Below are 18522 nucleotides of genomic sequence, written 5' to 3' on the forward strand. Positions count from 1 at the left end.
AGATGGGCAACAACTTTCCAGACCCCTTTTAACTGTAATAAATACTGTTGATTGACCTGTATTGAGTTAGAGACTCCTTGGATGATTATGTGATTATTTGCAAATAATTAATAAACTGTTAAATTGTGCCAAGAGAATTTTGTCTCTGTATTTCCTCATTAAAGAGTTCTGATCGATGGAATTGCAATCACACTCTTCCACTTGCTTGGCTATCTCCTCCCTGTACACTTCATACATACAGTCTAACAGTGCGTTTTGTACAGTGCTGGATGTCCCTTTGAAGATGGGCGTAGTGCTTCTGAAGTCTCAAACTTTAGTCTCAAAATCGAAAATCCATCTGAATATTTCCTAATTCAGGGAGTCCACCGACTTGTTGTGGCCCTGCAGTGTAGTTTCACATTTTCCACACAGTTTAATACGTTATGATCAGACTGAGAACATACCTGTTTTCCTCCACCTGTTGGTTATGCTGCTCAATGGAGCTCCTGTATGCATTGTTAACTCATGGCTTAGACATCCAATGGAAACTGGTATTTGTTGAAACGTTTCTAACTTTGTTTTAAAAATCCCTTATTCAGATTGGAAACGTAATCCAATAATTTGTCCAATAATTTATAATCAAAATATTGTGCAATAAGTTAGATGTCTATAGAATAATTGTGATCTGGCTCAAATTATTGTGATCAGGACCGCCTTATTTGTAGCCTGTATGGACAGTTCACAAAGATTGTGAAGAATTACCCCTGCTGACAAATTTATATAAAAACATTTGTTTGATCATAGCGTTTTATTACTGTTGACATGTAGGCTATAATGAAGCTTTTTAAAACGTATGTCTGGTAGCTGTTCTTTATGTCCGGAGGCCATCAAAAAAAAAGTCTAATGTAAACTCTAATATAGCTCAGAACTGCCCCATAAAAAAACTGCCCAAAAACGACTTTACTTCCTGAGGACACTCAAGATGTTTGGCATGTCTGTAAAAACTCTCACCCACTTCTACAGGTGCACCAAGGAGTTCCCAGCCCCAAACAGGCCAGTTACATCTGAAATTAAACCACGCCTAGTGCAGCTGTGTGTAGCTCGGACAGCTAATCTGCCTTTATAATCTGAAACGTCTGTAACCGTGTGTAGGTTCTGTCATCCTTTCTGCGATGGGCCAGGAGTGCTGACAGAACGTTGGATAGGTTGTAGGATACATGAACCGTAACTGGATTTACATCATGCAAAATGGTCTTGCTAACATTTCCTTTAACAAGACAACCTTTAGGGACCGGATACGGTTTTGGCACTGTTGGTTTGTGATAACCACATTGTAGTGGTAACATTTTTTGCATTTGTCCAGGCTGTGAGATTAGCAGCACACGAGTTAACACAGCACAAACCCTCCCTACATTTTGCTCAGACAAATGGTCTGGGTCTGAAGAAATCACCTGTAGGGAAAGTTGGGTTACACAATGCAATGACAATGTTATGAAGTGTCATGTTATGAGGAGCAACATGCTTGCACCGACATGTGGCCGGCTGCAGATCCACTGTGTTGTAACACTTCTCTGGATCCGTGCCATTGTTATTTACTGAATAGAGTGCATTCAGTAGGCCTATATGTGTTCCTGGGTAATCCAGTAACTGGAACCAGACCGTTCTATTATACTGGAAACGAATGTCAGGATTTATGCTCATCTCTTTATGTGTGGGTAAAAATCCCCTGTCTATGAGGATCCTATGTCACAGCAAATTCGTGTTGCACAATGTGCTCAACAGATAACCCCAGAGGGCCATGTCTATCTGTTTTGGATACATGGAAATAGTTGCTTCTGTGTATGGCCCATAGTATCTCTATACCCATCTCCACAGCCTAGAGCCTGATTAAGTTCTACACGCTGTCCCGCTTGGATGCAAGTGGTTCCCCTCACTTTTCTGGTTTCCAGGGTCCAGGGGACAGCTGCCACCAGCCTATTAAGAAATCACATATAAAACCACACAAAGGTCATAGCCACCAACCCATCTCATCATACTGTTTGAATTTGGACTGGTTTGCATTGTGTCATGTGGAAACATTTGAGTTTCTTTCTGGCCTCGACAGCCAGGTGTTGACTCAGAGTCTGTACTGAATCTGAGTCAACACCCTCTGTTGTGTTGCAAACATTAGAGGTCTCCTCTGGGTCAATGGGAAGCCACTTTGTTCTTCCTGTCATCAGCTCGTACGGGCTGATACCGGTAGCTCTTGAGGGGGTGGCCCTGGTGATTGTCAACACTGTGGGGACAGCATCAATCCATTTGTTTGGCAATCGATTCTTTCAGAAAGCGGTTTTGCCTTCCCACAAAACTTGCTGCCTGTCGTCTGTACTGCACGTATAACCTCTGCTTGATGTTTAACATTTTGCACTTATCCTTCATGTCTTGCCCGGTAAAGTGGCCACCTCGCCCTAAATCACAGCAATTCAGGAATTATCTGGTTTGCCAGCAAACGTGCCGTTGTGTGGGCTGAGTTATTCTTTGTGAGGATGCACTGCACTCAATTGGAAAACCTGTCGACTATAACCAAACAATATCTATACCCCCTTTTTGCAGGTTGAAAAGGCCTTATGTAGTCATTCTGCAATGACTCCCAGGGACCCCTCTGAGGTTCTGGTCTGCCGAGCCTTGTACGTCTGGGTCTCCCCTGGTTCACCATTGCCCACACCAAGCATGTTCTCCACCATTGTTCAACATCAGTGGCCAGGCCTGGCCACCCATAGAACTGCTTCACGAGGTGTGTTGTTTTCTCTGAAGACACATGAGCATATTCGTGATACATATTTATGATGGGCCTCTGCAGAGAATTCAGGACCACATACTTTCCATCACGGAGGAAAATCCCCTGTACAACTGTGACTAACGAATCCAGTTTAAATTTAGCCCCAAGTTCTTCCTCAGAGACCCATAACTCCTTCTGGAATTCTCTCAAATCAATGGGTGTGGCCTGAATGGCACTGACATGTGTGTCACCTGACAGTCCGCCCCCCCACACTAGAGAGTGCCGCCTACTTTGCCAAGTTGTCCACAACTCCATTGTGTTCCTCATGCAAAGAAGGTTTTTTTGTGATCTGAGCCCGCACCTTTACTACCCAGAGAACATTGTCACGTTTGTTAATCTCGTTCCAAATAATTGAGATTATATCTTGGTGCCGAATTGCCTGTCCTGCAGCTGTGAGGAACTTGCGCAATTTCCATTGTGCCATGTAGTCATGCACCATCCCAAATGCTATCTGTATATACAATTTGTATGTGTATATAACTGATGGCTTCTAGCAGCGCTATGAGTTCTGCCTCTTGTGTGGACATGGAAAGAGATAACTTGATCAAATGTTCCTGACTTGTGTCACCTACAGTTTAAAGGAGGACACCACACTGCTCAGCCTGTGTGAAACTGACCATCTTCTCAAGTAGCATGAACAATCTATGTATGCCCCTGTCTGCTCTGGAAGCTCTCAGGCTAGGACTGACCCCACAGCATCTGGTTCTGTTTCACAGGTGCGTGGAAGGTCCTCTCCCCCATCAAGCAGGTGAGGTAGGATTCTGTCATTAACAGTAGTTATATCTTTAGCCTGTACATCTGCCAACCATCTTCTTCCACTTATCCGGGGCCGGGTCGCGGGGGCAGCAGTCTAAGCAGGGATGCCCAGACTTCCCTCTCCCCAGACACTTCCTCCAGCTCTTCCGGGGGGACACAGAGACGTTCCCAGGCCAGCCGGGAGACATAGTCCCTCCAGCGTGTCCTAGGTCTTCCCTGGGGTCTCCTCCCGGTGGGACGGGACCGGAACACCTTCCCAGGGAGGCGTTCCGGAGGCATCCGAAACAGATGCCCAAGCCACCTCAGCTGACCCCTCTCGATGTGGAGGAGCAGCGGCTCTACTCTGAGCTCCTCCCGGGCTAAATGTTGAGCAGACACTCCTTTGATTCTGCCTTGCGACAACATTTGAACAGGCGTGTGCACTGTGTGTACAACCACTGGTTGAAACCCAGCTAGGGGTCCTGTTATTGTAACCCTCCAATGCACTGCCAGAATGTGTTGTGTACACAGGTCAAATCCCTGTTCGACTGGAGATTTCTTCCTGCTGTACTAAGCTATAGGCAGTAGCTTACCTCCATGTTCCTGGGCTAAGACGCCACTCAGAATGTTGTCCACTGTGTCAACCTGAACATGGAAAACTTTGGAGTCAGGGACACATAAGGGCAGGGGGGTCTTCATTATGGTTGACTCTCGCAGGGGAATGGAGGTTGCAGTGCTATCAACACATTGTTCACCAGTCCTAGAGTTACTAGCTGTAAAGTTACAACCCTTCTACCTTCCGCGAGAATTAAGTTCCACTATTTTCACAGCAGTCTACCCCTGCAGGCGGATAAAACACACACACTGGAAGACCTATACAGAATAATACATGGACTAGAGGACGCTCACCCTTTTATTGTTGTTGGTGACTTCAATAGGGCAAATTTGAGGAAGGTTGTGCCAAAATACCACCAGCACATTAACTTTCCTACCCGTGGGTATCAGACTCTTGACCATTGTTATATCAAAATGCGAAATAGCTACAAACCCACCCCCACCCGGCCTTTGGTAAGGTCGGATCACACATCGATTCTGCTCCTCCCATCTACAGACAACACCTAAAACAGGCAGTTCAATGCTGTAAGGAGGGATCCATTACCTCTCTACAGGACTACTTTGAAACAACAGACTGGCAGATGAATACACAAACTCCGTCTCAGCATATATCTCCAAGATGCTGCATGTTGTTCAGTTTTCATGACATTTAACAAGGCTGAAGGAGCGATCTTATGATTCATCACTAAAGGTTTCACAGATATGAAAAATGCTTTTGTGTGTGGCAGCAGCTGAGGTGAATTACAGGTTCCTATTTTTAAGAGATAAAGCCTCAGTTCATTTATGCTTCTTCAAATCATATTGTATAGATGTGCAGAAAATTTGCTTAAACTTTCTGAAAATGTGGACCTCGCTTCACCTGGTTATGGGCCTGCTGGTTAGGATACGGGTGTCTTGCTGCCCAAAGCACAGGCTGCCCAAAGCACAGAAATCAATTAATGGTTTATTTATTTGCAAAGAGTAACGTTTTGAGGTAGTGGAAGCAGGATTATGTGAAACACGTAGTTTAATGAAAAGACTTAATCAAAAAGACTTATACTTGAACAAGACACGTCACATGAATCAATGACCAAGACACAGGGAACTGGGGAAACTGAATAGGGAGGTGATGAGGGCCAAACGTTACAAAGATGGCAAAACTAAACTACACACAGGTGAAATTCATGAACACAAGGCATTATAACAGCAGCATATAGAAAACGAGTAATTAAAATAAAATAAACATTGAACTGCTGATGCTGGCGCGACATAGGCTGTGTCTGGCTGTTACACCAAGAGTCCAAGTTTATCTCCTATAAACATACAAAAAACACATTTATTGGTGCAATTTGTATTGTGTAAAACAAACCTTATCAGGCCTAGGATCTGCTTACTACAGTGACCCAATTTTACACAGAGAAGAAAAAGAACATATTTGTAAAGGAAGTTACACAATATAGTGCTCTGAAAATACCCCTCTCTCGGCTTGACAGTTGGACTATGAGGGGAGGATGTGTTTGGTGTCACTGTGTTAATCAGTCTGATGGTTGTGTTTTTAAAGTGTGTTTCCTAGCTACTGACTACCGATCTGTTTAATTGTCATAGAGTTTCACAGACACCATCATGGAACCATCGGTAGAGTTTTGGGGTTGCAACATGGTTGTGATATATATATAAATAATTATATATATATTATTTACTAACTGCTCTAAACTCACTCTAGATAATATCATTTCCTTAATAATTTAAATACAAAGGAGGGGGAGACAGGGAGACTCAGCGTGAAGTGTGAGGGTTGAGCATGACGAGGTGAAAAAAGGAAAACAAGAAAGCAATGATAACACAGCTTTCAGGTTTGGTGTTTATATGTAATAATCCATAAATGAGAAAACAGGACACATTTACACAGAATGAAACAAGTGGTTGTAATCTGGTGTGTCCGTGGGTGTGTTGCTGCCCTCAGTCTCCTGCCGGTGGTGGAAAAGAAATTGCACATTTAACTTTCAATTTAACTCGCAATCTTGGGACTAAAATGCCCCGACCACAACAGCCTAGAAAACTCTATTTAACTTTTAATATTTTTATTTCAACATTACTTCTAGTGACATTTTATCCAGACCCATAGCAGAGACTGTATGTAATGCGTTGGTTTGTATGTAGTTTGTTTGTTTTTGTGCTTTTAATTGAACATTTAAGACAATTAATTGTTTATGGTCATGTAAGTAATGTTTAAAGGTACCTTGCGTATAATCCTGCCTCTAACATTTACAAGACTGAATATTAAACAACTGCTTGTGTCCTCCACTTCCCATACAGAACAAGACTGGAATAATTACAGCTTGGTCCAGGGTGGATTTGGATGGGACAGACAGTAATGTGAATGTCTAAAGTGAGTATGAGGAGACCAGAGCCGTGGTCCACAAGTTCTGTTTTGAGACCACATTTTGAGTGTCTCGGTCTTGTCCCGACTTGGTTACATTGGTATTTGGTCTCGGACGGGCTCTTAAATTCTTCTAGAGACCAGACTTGTAATAATTGACCCACAATTTCCCAATAATTCTAGCAAAACTGCTGTGTCGACTCGGTAACAGTCGGCCACGTTGGCCACGCTCTGCCTGCTTTGCCTTCACCAGAGAATGACGGACATTTGTTACATTTGGATCAATTAATGACATGTGAATATGTAGTGTGAACTCATGCACACAAACATCAGTATTCTAGGAATGGTTGTCTGTTAACACCATCAAGATGTATATACAGATGTCTGCTAGCCTTGCGATATGCTGGGGACAGCTTCCATCGCATGAACCCTCCCTCACACTCCCCAGTCCCAACAAACGTCTGATTTAAATGTCTCTTTTTGCTGATCGTTGGGAAAGGAATCAGATTGGGGAAATGAGACGTACATTTTGCTTCTATATTTCCTTAATTTTAATGCTGAAAGAACAATTATTTGCAATAAAGCTAAACATGTAAACATATTCACAAGAGATTGGATATCCACACAGCAGAATCTATAAATAGTAGGGAGAGCAGGTCTTTGTGCTCCACGTTCAACAAAATAAAACACCAGGTGATTTAATAATTAGGAGAGGTAAGATGTAACCAATTTGAATGTGCATTTCAAGATCAAATGGAATTTTAGGCTTCCTTTTTAACTTTCATTGGTGATTTGGCAATTTTCATTGTTTTGGGTTTAATTTTAAGCCTTTTAAATTAAGAACCGTTCAGGAGCCAAATGAGCTGTTACTATTAAGCGCTAGTAATGCGCCAGGAGTCTCTCTCTCCCTGACAATGGAAGTAGTAAATGTAGGGTATAATGTGTCAGAATGGTGATGGTGGGCGGGTCTTCCAGATTGATGTGACAGGTGGGCGGGACTTCCGGTTTGTAGGGTGGGACTTCCTATATGACGTGTGTTCAGGCGGGACTTCTGGAGTGACGTATGCATGTGACTTTGTAATTTATGATTACATTGATGTGTCCTGTTTGGTGTTTTACAGCGACTGATGAGCAACCCTTGTCTAGTGTTAAAACAGGTGATTATGTTTGATGATTAACAAATGGGCCTTAGTGTTGCGGAATGTTAAATCCCAGGCAATAAATAAGTGTTGTGTCAGCTGTAAGAAGTTTGGTTTTCAACAAAATAGACGGGGGTGTTATCTTCCATGTTTAACAATGTGCGTGTAGCATGGATTTTTGTTATATTGTTTTCTTTCATGCTTGAAAGCTGGAGGTAATACATATTTTACCGTCAACTCATCAAAACTGTGATGTATGTAAATACATGTTTGAGTTATTTATTTAGTTAAGTGGATCGTTATTTTCACTATAAGCTAGAGAAATGGCGAAAGATAATGCTAACAACAGACCAGACATGGAACAGCCAACAACCTCTACACATAATCAATCGACCACACCCCAAAATACAAATGAACCAAACATTACTTTGTTACACAGCGATGCACACAATAATCCTCAGATACAAGGCTTGTTAACCGAGCTTAGTAGCCCCCATTTTTCACAGGATCTAGTTGACTCTCCTTCAAGCTCTCTGATGCAAACTCAGTGCAGTGATGGCGATGTTAGAGTTATACAACGTAATGCGTTTGACAATGTTGAATTAAGACAGTTGATAAATTTACAAAATACAGGCGAAATTGGTGATTTTGGCACATTCTATGCATGTGTTATGGCAGGCTTGGGTACTTTGATTGTTAGAGCTTCAGACTTTGTATACGGGCCTGGTGATCTTCTGCAGATTGAGTTGATTGGTGAATCACTGATAGACCCCGTACATGTGACCACATACGCTGAGGACCTGGTTAGTGGTTGTGAGTTACATATGGAGGCTGGTTTAGCGTTAGATGATTGTGACATTCACAGATATTTTTCGGTTTGAAGAAATGACAGGGTGTAAAATAGTCTTTCACCGAACATGGGATGGACCCTTCACCAAGTTTCAAAACAGTGAGGACACCCACCCTAGAACCGCCTTAATGTACTTACACAATAACCACTTCTATGGCATCATGAATCTGAAGGGTTTTCTGGGTGTGTCTTATGTCTGTGACTGGTGCTATACCGGTTTCAACATCTGTGGTGATCATGGTTGTAAACATAGCTGTAGTGTCTGTCTTCATGTAGATTGTCATACCCAACCCCATAACAAATATCAGTGCCCCGACTGTAAGCAGATATGTTATTCAGATTTTTGTTATAGCCAGCATAAATGTTTGAAGCACCACAAAAGTGTGGATCGTTGGGTTAGCAGATGTAAAAAGAAGAAATACAGTCTCTATTGCGGCCGTCATTACAATGTTGGTATTACCAACAATAAAGCGCACAAGTGCACAGCTAAGATGTGTCCCAATTGTAACATGGATCTGGCTGTTGAAATGAATCATCAGTGTTTTATAAAACCATCCAAGCCTGAGGACCCCAGTGACCGCTACATATTTTATTAATTGCCAATCCGGTGAATAATGTACACACTGCAAATTTTGTGTGGGCAATTAGCTTTGATAACCAGACGTGGTGTTCAGCTGGAGATGGTTGTGTTGCTGCTTTTTTCCAAAAGTTTAGGCAGCTGAAATAAAATGACTAGACATTTATAGCACACAACTCTAAAGGTTTCGATGGTTACATCTTGATGCAGTACCTTGCTAACAATGGTACTGGCACGACACTTATTGCTAATGGTAGCAAACTCATGATTTTTACAGACAGCACATTCAATCAGTTATACATTGAATATAACTGACAACAAATGAAAACCCCAAATTCAGTATCTCAGAAAATTAGAATATTACCCAAGACCAATACTTTTTTTTTTTTTATATATATGTTGGCCAACTGAAAAGTATGAACATGAAAAGTATGAGCATGTACAGCACTCAATACTTAGTTGGGGCTCCTTTTGCCGGAATTACTGCAGCAATGCGGCGTGGCATGGAGTCAATCAGTCTGTGGCACTGCTCAGGTGTTATGAGAGCCCAGGTTGCTCTGATTGTGGCCTTCAGCTCTTCTGCATTGTTGGGTCTGGTGTATAGCATCTTCCTCTTCACAATACCCCATAGATTTTCTATAGGGTTAATTAAGAACAGGGATACCATGGTCCTTAAACCAGGTACTGGTGGCTTTGGCACTGTGTGCAGGTGCCAAGTCCAGTTAGAAAATGAAATCTGCATCTCCATAAAGTTGGTCACCAGCAGGAAGCATGAAGTGCTCTAAAACCTCCTGGTAGACGGCTGTGTTGACTTTGGACCTCAGAAAACACAGTGGACCAACACCAGCAGATGACATGGCACCCCAAACCATCACTGACTGTGGAAACTTTACACTGGACTTCAAGCAATGCGGATTCTGTGCCTCTCCTCTCTTCCTCCACACTCTGGGACCTTGATTTCCATCAGAGAACATAACTTTGGACCGCTCAGCAGCAGTCCAGTCCTTTTTGTCTTTAGCCCAGGTGAGACGCTTCTGACGCTGTGTCTTGTTCAAGAGTGGCTTGACACAAGGAATGCAACAAGCTGAAACCCATGTCTTGCATACGTCTGTGCGTAGTGGTTCTTGAAGCACTGACTCCAGCTGCAGTCCACTCTGTGAATCTCTCCCACATTTTTGAATGGGTTTTGTTTCACAATACTCTCCAGGGTGTGGTTATCCCTATTGCTTGTACATTTTTTTTTCTACCACATACATCTTTTCCTTCCCTTCGCCTCTCTATAAATGTGCTTGGACACAGAGACTGTGAACAGCCAACCTCTTTAACAATGACCTTTTGTGTCTTGCCCTCCTTGTGCAAGGTGTCAATGGTCGTCTTTTGGACAGCTGTCAAGTCAGTAGTCTTCCCCATGATTGTGTAGTCTACAGAACTAGACTGAGAGACCATTTAAAGGCCTTTGCAGGTGTTTTGGGTTATTTAGCTGATTAGAGTGTGGCACCAGGTTTCTTCAATATTGAACATTTTCACAATATTATAATTATCTGAGATACTGATTTTGGGGTTTTCATTAGTTTTTAGTTATAATCATCAAAATTTAAAGAAATAAACACTTGAAATATATCAGTCTGTGTAGAATGAATGTATACAAGTTTCACCTTTTGAATGGAATTGCTGAAATAAATCAACTTTTTGATGATATTCTATGTACTGGCTGTGACTATCAAGCAGTCAGAAGAATTTACGAAACATTTCTCAAGATTACAACCAAAGCTGTGTGACACCTGGGATGACAACGCTGAAGCCTTCTACGGAACCCCTGACCCCAACAGCTCGATTCCACCGGCATACCCAACAAGAAACTACCATTGGATTGACAGGGTTGGTGATCAGCTAGGTCCTCTTTATCTGTCATACCTTTCAAATGCTAACAAGAGTTATCACAAAATGGATAAACACCTTGTACCAAAACTTTTAAAGATAATCAAAGCAACAATGGGTATGATTCTGGAAAACGTTGTTGCGGCTAATCTCCACAAAGCATGCATCGAATGTGAAGTGGACCACCCGAGCCAGATGAGACATTCTTGTCTCGATCTGCCTGATTATTTTTTTGAGACCCATTATGATGACATTGTGGAGACAGTTTTAACACCACGACTGAAACATGTGTAGGTCAAGGCTTTGAACGCATCTGGGTTTCATGCACCGATGACTGATGTTCAAGTGGCCGCTGAGAAATTTCTGCACGAGCTCAAGTTGGAGCTGAACATCACACTGAGACCACTGAGAACCGGGATGAATACATGGACAAATTTAATGAGGGTGCTGTATGCGACGCAGTGACGTCATGGTGGGGCAAAAGCAAAGACTCTATTGTCTAAGGATGGGTAACTTCAGTTCTCATGTTAACATGTATATAAACAAACACTGTGAGAAATCTGAATGTTTGTGTAATTTTTCTGAATTTCTTGGATGTGTAATTTTGAAAACTCAAATAAAACAATGTTAAACATGTATTAATTCTCATTATTGCTCGAATGCTCTACGATGTCTGTCAGACATGAAAAGTTTATATTACGGCCTGGGAAATCCTGGTGCTTATGTGGGTAGAGAGGGTTTGAAAAGAGCATACTTGGAGAAAACCTGGGAGATCCTCAAAAATGGCGAAGCAGATGACTGGCTGCTTGCCCAGGATACATACACGCTACACAGGCCTGTAGCTATACATTTTCAAAGAAATAGAGTTGTTGTTCACGATATAAATTCACAATTTCAGTGTGGAAAACGATAACATGAAGTGTATGTTAACATGCATAGATGTATTAAGCAAATACGCATGGATTCGCGTGCTGAGAAATAAAAGTGCTATCGAGTTAAAGCGAGAATTTGAAGACATATTAAAAGAAGGAAGAATACCGCAAAAAGTACGAACGGACAAGGGGAAGGAGTTTTTTAATTCACATTTTGAAATGTTAATGAAGAAGTACAACATAAAACATTAAGCATAATGTAAGGATCACAAAGAAAATTCAATTTGTTAGTTGACATAATGACATTGTACCTCGACTTCAGGAGATTTGGCTCTTGAAAACAAACCTATAGGAACATAGGGACATTTTTGACTCAAACAGTTCAGCTATGAAATGTAATGCAGTTTATGTACTCAAAGAAAAAGGAAGAAAGAAACAGAGGCAGTTGTCCTGAGGCACTGGTCTATTTAAATTAACCATTTGATTCAACATAACTTTTATAGTGATATGAACATGATAAAGAAGAAAATATAATGCTGCACCAGGTTCTTCTAGATCCCGTCTATGTAAGTCCTCACCTCCAGCCCTGCAGTATTTCACCATCAGTATGATGGACACCAGCAGAAATGGAGACACCACTAGTAGACCACACAGCAGTCTGGACAGAGAGATGGAGACAGGAGAACCTGGAGGGACCATTAATAAAAAATGTTTTACCATCAGGATGCATACATACAAGGGTTTTTCTGTTTTTGTAACCTTAACCTTCATCCTAACATTAACACCAACACTGTCACTGTCTTAACCCTAAGTAAACCATAACCTTAAATGTTATACGTAAAAAGGTGTTATTCATTTTGAATTGATTACAATAAGGACCAACATAATAGTATAATGTTAAGGAGCAACACTATATGGAATCACTAATGACCAATAGAACTGGGGATATGTTGATAGTGAACGTAATTGCACCAATTCATTTTCAAACTGAACGTAATTTGCCTTTACAGAATTATTACATATTAACGCCATTCCTGAGAAGTACGATTGGCACCACTGTACTCTCTGAGCATACATTTCATAGGATGCAATCATTCAGTAACTGATTTGAACCTTTACATTTAAAAAAAACTAAATGGACAATTTTGTCCTCTTGACCTCCCAGACACTGTGATGTTGACAGCATTACTGTACTGTCCTGATCCAGACTCACACCAGTACATTCCACTGTCCCCTGTGTCTGTGGAGGTGATGGTACATGTGGACCCTGTTATTGATCCCCAGTTAGGGGAACACCCTGACTCCACTCCTGTCTCTGTGTACAGTTGTGCTCATAAGTTAGCATTCCCTCTGCAGAAATTGTGAAAATGTGGCATTGATTTTCAAAATGACTGATCATGCAAAAAAAGTGTATTTTATTCAAGGATAGTGATCATATGAAGCCATTTATTATCACATAGATATTTGGCTCTTAAATCATAGTGATAACAGAAATCACCCAAAAGGCCCTGATCAAGAATTTACATACCCTTGAATGTTTGGCCTTGTTACAGACACACACGATGACACACACTGGTGAAAATGGCAATTAAAGATGAATTTCCCACACATGTGGCTTTTTAAATTGCAATTAGTGTCTGTGTATAAATAGTCAATGAGTTTGTTAGCTCTCACATGGATGCGCTGAGCAGGCTAGGTACTGAGCCATGGGGAGCACAAAAGAAATGTCAAAAAGATCTTCGTAACAAGGTAACGGAACGTCATAAAGATGGAAAAGGATATAAAAAGATATCCAAAGCCTTGCAATGCCAGTCAGTACTGTTCAATCACTTATTAAGAAGTGGAAAATTCAGGGATCTATTGATTCCAAGCCAAGGTCAGGTAGACCAAGAAAGATTTCAGCAAATACTGCCAGAAGAATTGTTCTGGATACAAAGAAAAACCCACCGGTAACCTCAGGAGAAATACAGGCTGCTCTGGAAAAAGATAGTGTGGTTATTTCAAGGAACACAATACGATGATACTTGAACAAAAATGAGCTGCATGGTCGAGTTGCCAGAAAGAAGCCTTTACTGCGCCAATGCCACAAAAAAGCCCAGTTACAGTATGCCCGACAACAGCTTGACACGCCTTACAGGCACACTGTATTTTGAAGCGACAAGACCAAAATAGAGCTTTATGGTCACAATAAGCACTATATTTGGAGAGGGGTCAACAAGGCCTATAGTGAACAGAATACCATTCCCACTGTAAAGCATGGTGGTGGCTCACTGAGGTTTTGGGGGTGTGTGAGCTTTAAAGAAACAGGGAATCTTATGAATATTGATCTCAAACGTGCGGTTCATGCAAGATGACCAAAGACTTTGCATGACCTGGAGGCATCTTGCCAAGAAGAATGGGCAGCTATACCACCTGCAAGAATTCAGGGCCTCATAGACAACTATTACAAAAGACTGCACACAGTCATTAATGCTAAAGGGGGAAATATACAATATTAAGAACTAAGGGTATGCAGACTTTTGAACAGAGGTCAGTTCATTTTTTTCTTTGTTGCCATGTTTTGTTTTATGATTGTGCCATTCTGTTATAACCTACAGTTAAGTGTGATTCCCATAAGAAAGGAAAGACATGTTTTGCCTGCTCACTCATGTTTTATTTACAAATAGTACATATATTAGCAATTCTCCAAGCGTATGCAGATTTTTCAGCACAACTGTATCTCATCTGTCTCCATCCAATAGAGTTCCCCTTCAGATCACAGATCAGTGAGACTTTGATATAACTTTTTTAGTTCTGTTGGGACTTATTCTGAGAGACACTGAAAACTGGAGGTCTGAACAATGAGAGACAAGTAAAACATCTAGTTGGATATGAGGATGACTTATTTTATGCAGTTTAAATGTAGTTACCTCCTGACCAGAGACACTGAGGTATGCTGTAGTCTGTGTAATAGACTGGGTCTCCTCTCCCAGCTCTACACACATATCCTCCTGTGTCAGTAGGACCAGCAGGACTCAGAGTGTAAGACTCTTCAGTAGTCCCATATCCAGATAGGGGCTCTACAGAGTAGGACTTGTCCAATAAAGAGGGTAACCCAGCTCTGTAGGGAACAGTCTTGTACCAGGAGAACATCCAGCCTGTAGACAACTCTTTAACTTCACAGATCAGACTTACTGAGTCTCCAGGGTTCATCCACTGAGGAGATATACTCAGGACAGCCTTGGGTTGATCTGTTAAAAGACATTCTTATAGTTCAGTCCTGTCTTTCAAAAATGTTACTGTAAATGTAAATCTGACATATGGTTCAACACAGGGGCGATTCTAGGGTTAGAGCTTTAAGGGTGCTGAGCACCTAATGAGCCCCACTGCCACCACCCACCCTCTTTTCACACAAAAACAAAAAAATATGTCTACTGAAAAATATGTCAACGAAAAATAATTATCATTTTAACATTGGTTCAACTCCAAAATCCAGATTTTGTTTCTTCTTTTTTTTATTGTCATTGAACAAAGTACTTGGACATCAAAATGTAATTCTTCTTCTGTAAATCATTTACAAATGGCCATCTCTAACCTATCTGGTTGCACGCCTGTCTGAACTTTCATAAACCAATATAAGTCATCAATAAATAATAATAAAACAAGCTTCACATCAAGAGCAAAAAAAGAAAAGAAAGAAGGTAAGTCCAAAATATTCCAGATAAATTACAGAGGTCTTGAAAATACTTAGAGAGAAAATATATTAAAAAAAAGAAAGAGAGGGAAATCTTTGAAGTACTTCCCCTGAATCCTCATTGGGCTCTACTTTGGGAGAGTTAATCTATGTCGCCACACTTTGAGGGTGGCAAACCTGTCAATGACCCTTTGGTGTAATTATTTTTCAAGTAACTCCTTCTCAATAGACATCACAGCTAGGTGCTGGAGTCTGCTTTGGTCTGTGACGCAAGGCACTAAAAGACCGCTCACATGTACAGCTGCTAACTGGTATTGTCAAGGCAACCTGCATAACAGCTTTCAGTGAAGGAAACATTTCCGAATCTAGGAATTTGTACACTGCTAGCATGTCCTGAACTGTACCAGCCTCACTCTAGCGCTTCAGAAAGTTTTTTGCAACTCTCACTTCCTGACAATATGGTAATGCAGAGCCAGTGCTGTCAGATGAGGCTCAGACAAGAAATGGCCTGAGGTTGGACTGCATGCCTGAATTCCATTGAGCACATCCTCATTCACACCAGAAAAACGCCTCTCAAGTTCACAGATCATTCGGTCCAGACAAGGAAACATGTTTCCATGACAACTGACCAGAAAAGATGCACATGATGTCATGTTTATATGACTCCCGATTGTTAAAATGAGTATAAAATTAACGATTAACTTTAACAACAGAGACACACGTAGGCACTACACAGGTACGCAGTTTGTCGCGCTGCTGTTTTTGTTTCACGCTCTAGCAGTTAATAAACAGAACTGCATGCGTCTTGCAGAAAGAACATTGTAACCGGCGCTACATAGTCTCCGTTTATGACTATGGACGAGTCACCCAGGTCCTGTGCTACTCCACAGCTGCGGCGACCCGCTGGACCCGCTGGCAGAAAATAAACACTTATTATAGGTGTACCGTGATTCCGGATACTGACTCCAGTACTCACCGTTATGGTTTCGGAATCGGAACAACTCTAGGTAAAAGGAAAGATGTGTGATACACAGCTTTGGAGCAACTTTGTTGATTCACAACACTACATAACGGGTTCTCGCTCTGCGTGTGTTTCGCGCTGGATGACGGTCGTGCTGAGCGGTGCAGGGACAGAGGAGAAGTAGAAGGAGAGAAGAGGATGACACCATTTGCTAAGCGGGGATGCTGAAGCACCCCTAAATAGAGGCTAGCCTCGCCCTTGGTTCAACATTATATTACAGTAAGATTAAGATTATTATGTATCCCTTTCATACCACATTAAAGATCATCACTTATCGAAGATTAGTGATGATCTTTAAGACATTAAGACATTCATCCCTTTTCCAAGCCCTGACCAAGAAAACCACTGTATAACATCATACAACAGAACAATGACTGGGAGTTCAAATACATCATGGTGGATCTGAAGAATATATAGCATAGGAGGGACTATAGGCCCTTTGAGATAAACTGCTAATATCACCTGTCACAGTCAGGCTGATCTCTGAAATAAATTAAGAAACATTTTCATAATTTGGTTGGCTTTGCGAATACGATCATCAACTGCAATAGAGGTTGAGATACCCAAAAATCTAACTTCTAAATCCAAAGCGCCCTCCGCCTTATATGATCAAAATGTAATTTATTTCAGACCTTGGAAGTTTAAATTACATACATTTGTTAAAGACATACAGTGTCCCCCATATGTATTGGGACAGTAAAGTCAAAACCATTGTTTTTGCTGAGGCGTATGAAGCAAAGTACAGACTGTCACCTTTTATTTCTGGAAGTTTCAAGTTCCATCTTCCCATTTTTTGTGACCATATGTATTGGTACATTTGGATCACAGGTGATTCAAGTGGATCAGATGTTTCCTTTTGCATAGATTTTTCCCATATAAGAGCTGTGAATGTATAGTCTCAGTTTTATCTTTCGCTTTTGCCTTTGGAGTCTGTGTTTGATGTCAGTAGGCATAATAAAACTACGGAGCAGTCATTGAAAGAAAAGCAAGCAATTTGGATGTTTAAAGAAAAAAGTAATTAAATTTGTACCAAAACACAACATTTCCAACATAACTTTAAGACTGTCAAAGTTAATCTATTAATATATTAGTCCAAAAATGTAACACCAATTTTTTTTAATAGAAATTCAAGCAGTTTAAGCTTAATGTACGCAATCATTTTCTTTATCAAAAATAATCAAAATTTTTGACTCAACGAAATAGCCGTATTTTGCAGACATGACAGCTGAACACACTCGTGGCATTCTTTCTACAATGGAAATCAAATATTGTTCGGAAAGATCTTCCCAACATTGTTGCCGTGAGGTTCAGTTTTGTTCCGTTTTTGCCGTTTTCCTTGAATGTAGCTTGTTTTGTTTGGTTTTAGTCCTTTGTTCTTGAATGTTGCTTGTCTTTCAGTCATTACTGTTTTCACTGGCATCTTGCTAGCTCCATATTTAGTGTGCCTAGTTCATGGAGTTATTGAGTGTTATTGTGTATTTATTCTTGCCTGCCTGCCTTGAATCCCTGACATTTTAGTTGTTTTCACGCCTTCCCTAGTTTTTGTCATTAAGTCCATTATTGTCTGTTAACTCTGCACTTGGTGTCATGCTAAATTATGACAGTTGCAGAAGTCTGGAAGGAGAGTTGGCCTTTTAAAGGCATACGAAAACCCTTCGTAATAAACCAAAGATTTCACGTTTTGAAATCAGTCCATCAGCTGCGTATTAAGCAAACAGTTGACTCATAGAAACATTGTCTTCTGATTCTGTTGTGGCTTTGGGTCAGCCAGACCTCTTCCAGTCAGAGTTTCTTCCAGTTTCCAAGTGCCTTTTCATCTTGTACTCACTGACACCTTGGCTTTCTTTGCAATATCTCTAAAGGAAAGACCTACACGAAATGGTTATACTGATCTTTCTGTCTTTATCATTGCCTTTTTTAAACATTATGCAAGAAGTATATTACTTCCTGCAGTACAATACTGTCCAAAAAATGCTTAAGGGGTTTTAGGAACACAGTATCTTCCA

The 18522-nt window shown here is 41.0% G+C and overlaps 1 protein-coding gene and 1 long non-coding RNA gene across 2 annotated transcripts in view; one reads left to right on the forward strand and one right to left on the reverse strand.

Moving 5' to 3' along the window:
* The window catches only part of LOC105010062 (serine/threonine-protein kinase Nek4-like), a 717288-nt gene that overhangs the window by 568065 nt on the left and 130701 nt on the right, over positions 1–18522 (forward strand). The gene's annotated exons all lie outside the window — the stretch shown is intronic.
* On the reverse strand, positions 12017–17099 carry LOC105006520. The gene is made up of 3 exons (XR_004575408.1): positions 14732–17099; positions 12401–12508; positions 12017–12168 (listed from the first exon to the last, which is right to left on the reverse strand). It is a non-coding gene; the product is annotated as an uncharacterized LOC105006520 (long non-coding RNA).

The sequence above is a fragment of the Esox lucius genome, chromosome 24 (genome assembly GCF_011004845.1).
Source record: "Esox lucius isolate fEsoLuc1 chromosome 24, fEsoLuc1.pri, whole genome shotgun sequence".
NCBI classification, from domain to species: Eukaryota; Metazoa; Chordata; class Actinopteri; order Esociformes; family Esocidae; genus Esox; species Esox lucius.